Source organism: Zerene cesonia, chromosome 1 (assembly GCF_012273895.1).
Source record: "Zerene cesonia ecotype Mississippi chromosome 1, Zerene_cesonia_1.1, whole genome shotgun sequence".
NCBI lineage: Eukaryota > Metazoa > Arthropoda > Insecta > Lepidoptera > Pieridae > Zerene > Zerene cesonia.
The window spans coordinates 479,784-484,741 of NC_052102.1; the positions used below are offsets into that span (position 1 = coordinate 479,784).

Sequence of the window (4,958 nt, forward strand, 5' to 3'; positions counted from 1 at the left end):
ACTTTCAGTATTCAAATAGATTTAATAAAATTAATGCGACGCTACAGTGTCGCCTGTTTAAAATGTTGGCAATCAGAAAAGGGAATTTCATTGAAAAAAAACAAATTGAGAAAAAAACATGGCATTCTTAGAAATAAACAAAAAATTGCCAATTCCCCTTTTTTTAAATTTATAGTAACTCCCCTCGGCTTACCCGTGGTACATATATTACCAAAGACGCTCAGGGAAATCTCAGCAAATGGTGAAGGAAATTTTGAAATTGGTCCAGTAGTTTTTGCGTGAAAACGATACAAACATACAAAAATACATTAGTTTCCACTTGATGACAACAGCAATGTTTGATATAATATTTAATTAAATAGTAATTTAATAACGAAATAATGTATCAGCCCATATTCTGCAATGTATTTATATGATTGGTGACAAATTACTTCATCCTTACAATTAGGTACTCTTACAAACTGTTTATGACCATTCAATAAAGCTACCAGGATGAGTAGATAAAAAAAAATTGAATTGATTTTCTGTTCTGATTTCGAATAAGCAATGACGCGTGCGATTTCCCGCCATACATAAATCAAAATGTGTTAGAAATTCCCGTATTAATACATCATCCGTCAGACAAAATGGGGGAAACACAATGAAAATAGCGATGTTATGTGATTAGTGACGTTTTATTTTTAACACGAATTCGGTGAATTAGATTAAAAAGTAATTATATCAATTAATTAGCCTGATGTTATGATTATGCTGCTGAGAAGAAAACTAGACCCCTCTATTCATTTGCTAATCAAACGAATGAAAAATAATTTTTTGTAATTATTCAATCAAGAGGTCTCCTTCATACATAAAGTTTGACGAATATATATATGAACCTATATTTTCTTCATTATTGAGTTGTTTGATGACGTCACATCATCAGAAAAGTTATATCACATAGAATTATAGCTTATGAAAGAGTAAAAATGATACATCAGTTCATTCTTAAACCATGTTTATAATATTATAAAATATATTAATGGAAAGTAGGTAGTAAGGAGCGGGCAAAGTCGCCGGCGGAATATAGTTCATGACTTTCGTTTAAGAGAACGTTAGTGTGGCCCAAACCTTCATTAAGTTTGACAGGCGGTCAGAAACTAGCAAGTCATGGCCGATCACTTCAAGAGGTCCTCGATCGCTGCCTTTATTGGGTTTAATCATCCATTGTTGATCTTGAGATTATTTACGTCGGATGCCTTTGGGTTTTCATAATATAGTCATTTAATGACGTCAATGTTTGGATAAAAATATATTGCTTTTGGATAAACAAACGTGATTGGTGCCTGTTTATACGGAGTGTTTTTTTAAGCAAGCAACTGAGCTGGTGGTTCGCCGGATGGTAAGTGATCACCACCGCCCATGAACATTCTCAGAGGTAGTGACACTGCGAATGCGCTGCACACTTAAGAGGAATGGGATAAGGAATGATTGACGACTGGAAAGAAGGAATGGATTGGGAAGGGTGAGAAGAGATGAAGGAAATGGGCCTCCGGCTATCTCTAACTACGCTACGCTAACATTCTCTCACTCTGAGTACTGCGGCCATACCAGCAGGCGGAAAGAATAGAAGAAATTCGGTTGCTTGATTGAGGTGGGAAAATGAGCCGGCGGCGGTACGAAGATGGACCCAGTTTCTAATCCCGTATATATATTCTTTATTTATGAAGCCTTTTTTACTTCATAAAAACTACAAGGAAAGATAAAGAAAGTTAGTTTAAAGTAACAATTATAATGTACTGATACATTTGGCGGTATGGGGTAAGCACATTTCAAGTAATCCTTCATTAATTGTTCATTCGATAATAACTTTAATTGAATAAAATTTAATTGCTTTTCGATTGCAATCGGTATTGAATGTTATTGCTAGCCATAAGTTATATATCTTTTAGTACTTAATTAGTTGTATTGAAATTTGAATACAAAACCTATGGTTTATCTTTTGTCTAACAAATTTCTTCGGTTTCAAATATAACAAATTTCTCATCATTACAGAAAACCATTTATAAGTAAATCTGAATGACATCGCAATTTGTTTATCCCAAAGGAAATAGCTCTCAGATGTGATTTATTGATGCTAGGTGTCAAACGGTTCTGATTTATTAGTTCTTGTGAATGAAACTTTAATATAAATACATAACTACTATCGACTTCGTACGAGTTTATCCAGTTCAAACCAGAATAAGCATGGCTTTTGTAGTTCAGTAGTGTTGTTTATTTTCAACAGCGGATAAAATTTTAACTCTTAAGGAATGATTTTTTAATAATAACCTGTGTTTAAGTATGTAAATTTTTGTTGAGATAAAATATCCATTACAAATATTATCCAAGCTGGTGCAGCGGTTTAGTCGTAAAGACAATAACGCATTTATAATGTTACAATGGATATCACTAGTGGTTTGAATTTTGGATTGTTAGAAATACTAATTATAAAAATTTTGACAGTGACAATTGCCACAGTTTTTCAAACTCTTCCTGTTAATATTATCTATTATAAATTTGTGAAGCTAAGATGCAACGGTTTATCAGAAATTACTAGGATTTTAATTTAATCAACCAACTCAATTCACCACTGAATCATTTGTAAGATAACTTTTTAAATATTTTATCGTAATAAATAAATCACTACTGTTGCAATAAATATCATTAATAATTATTATATCAATGAATAATTATTCATTAATATATTAATCAATCTTTTAATTAAATTTTATCTAAAAGTTAAATTTATTCCATGTACAAAATGCACTGATAAAAAAGCGATAAATTTGTCATTATCCAATGTAGGTGGAAGATGGGCCATTATAAACGGTTTAATAATTTCAAATGTGTCATCATCGCCTCCGTGGCGCAATCGGCTAGCGCGTTCGGCTGTTAACCGAAAGGTTGGTGGTTCGAGCCCACCCGGGGGCGAGTATTTTTAATATTTATTTTATTATTATTAAGGACTATAAGCCACTCTCTACGTACTTTAATTAATTAGACATAAATCAATTGATTTCTAGACTAATTATTAATTCTACTAAATAGTTCAAAGCAAAACATCAAGCAAAGAATACGGCCTTATCACTACACAAGTTATCTATTCCAAGTAGGTAATTTACAGAACGTAAAAGCAATATAAAAAAAAGGAAGCCACAGTAAAACAAAGTACTCTGAATATTACTAAATTTATATTACACTGTTTTCATAGTTAACTAAATCCCATAAAGGCAATTTAAATAAATTATTCTGTTTTTAAAGTCGGTCTTAATAGCTTAAAAACTATGAGCAAGGGTAAAATGTAGTTACATACTTAATTAAGAAATTGGGTTCGATCAGTAGATAAATAAAATATATTATATTTATAACTAGATCCAGATTTTGAATAAAAATAGATCACAATATTTCACCAAAAGTGATATTACTGTAAAAATCTACAACATAGAATTTGTTAAGCTAGGCTTTGTGTCTTTTCTTAAATCTTTAAAAGTATGCAACGGATTTTGATGCGATGTTTTTAATAGATAGAGTGAATCAAGAGGAAGGTTTATATGTATGATAACATTCATTTAATAGTGGAGAAATACTATAATTTTTTATACTATAATTTTTGAGGCAAACGCAGGCGGAACCATGCGAGATTTATCAAACTAATGTACTAATTATTTGTACACATTGAAAGTCTGCATAAAACTCCGCGATGGCATATTACCTATGTCTATCTCTTATGGATATCCCACAATAACATTTTTTGTCATTTCCTTTTTACGAAAAATAATGGCTAATTTTTGAAGGGATTTTAACCAATATAGCATTCATTCTTATCCAATTAAATAGCCTTATATATTGTTCATTTAATATACATCTATATGATCCTTTACAGCACAAGATTTTAATTAAAGTTTTCGAAGATATTACAGATTTAAAATTACGTAGCGCTTGCGGCGGTACTGGCCGGTCGGGGCGGCAGTATGTTTTTTTATACAACGTTCATAGTTTTTCTGTAGTGTATTTAGTATCAGCATTGCATCCGGGTTAGCGGGTAGTTTAGTAGGTTTCTAAGAGTTAGGTTTAGGTTAAGTTTTCCCTTACCAAATTCGGCACATAAAAGGTAAATGTGTTTTAGTAATATCCGACAATTAGTCAAATCCCATTACAATTTAAACAGAGTGAAAATCTTCGTAATATTCCTTGAACCATTTGTCATGTCCATCGTAAAATAAAATATTTCATACCTATGTACGCACGTGATGATTTCGAAACTGTTCAAACAATTTTTTATCGTAACCACCTAATAATAGGTATGAAAAAGGCGTAGCAAATTTTCAAGTCCGTGACACAATGTTTGAGGGCACTGTACAGGATGTATTTGATAAATGAAACAGCTAAAAGCTTTACTTTGTTAAAAATATACACAAGTGAAAACGTTGTTAATGACTCTCTGTGAAAGGGTAATATTGTTCAACAGAATTATTTCAATTTGTTGTTGTGCAAAAAATAAACAAATTATATTTTCACGATCAATACACTCAGTTAAAAGGTATAAGGCGACAAACACAGAAAATACAATTATGAACCTTCTCCTCTAATGAAGTCGGATTTTTATTCCTCTCATCAATCCTTTCCTAATCCTTTTCCAGTTAAAGTCGGCAATCCATTTGTAGAGGCGAAAGGTCTGCAATTGACCTTACGCCTCTCAAAATGTTCATGGGCGGTGGTAGCGCTTACCATCAGGCGACCCACCAGCTCCATTGCCGACTATGACATAAAAAAAAAAACCAACGCCTCTGGGAGAGTTATCACTTCAAATTCTAAAGCGGGACCAAATACCAATAATTCCCTATCAAACACAAAAATAACCACGTCAATCGGTTGAAAAACCACGGAGTTATCGAAAAGCCAGACAAAAATTATTTTTATTCGAGAACCTTCTTTGTTTC

At 32.3% G+C, this 4,958-nt stretch overlaps 1 non-coding gene across 1 annotated transcript; it reads left to right on the forward strand.

Annotated features, from left to right (window-relative positions):
- Window positions 1-2,875: 2,875 nt before the first annotated feature.
- On the forward strand, window positions 2,876-2,949 carry Trnan-guu. Its single transcript has one exon. It is a non-coding gene; the product is annotated as a tRNA-Asn (tRNA).
- The last annotated feature ends 2,009 nt before the right edge of the window (window positions 2,950-4,958 follow it).